The sequence below is a fragment of the Monopterus albus genome, unplaced genomic scaffold (genome assembly GCF_001952655.1).
Source record: "Monopterus albus unplaced genomic scaffold, M_albus_1.0 scaffold674.1, whole genome shotgun sequence".
In the NCBI taxonomy this organism is placed as follows: Eukaryota; Metazoa; Chordata; class Actinopteri; order Synbranchiformes; family Synbranchidae; genus Monopterus; species Monopterus albus.
The window spans coordinates 3,285-3,573 of NW_018128554.1; positions in this window are offsets into that span (position 1 = coordinate 3,285).

A 289-nucleotide genomic window follows, 5' to 3' on the forward strand; every position below is an offset into this window, starting at 1 on the left:
AGCCGGCATCAACACTCTAGCCACGACACCTGGAAATCTCACAGAGCTGCTTGTGAGGCCGAAAATTTTTTGACTTTGTCTGATCTAATTTGGATAAAATTAAATTTATGGTATTTGGGAATCGCAGACTAGACAATGAACTTCAATTGAAAATTGGGGGAGCTAATATTGAACGAGTACATGAAATTAAATTTCTAGGTGTCATAGTTGATGACAAATTCTCCTGGAAATCGCATATCAGATATGTTCAGAAGAAAATAGCAAAAAATATATCGATATTGGCAAGGGT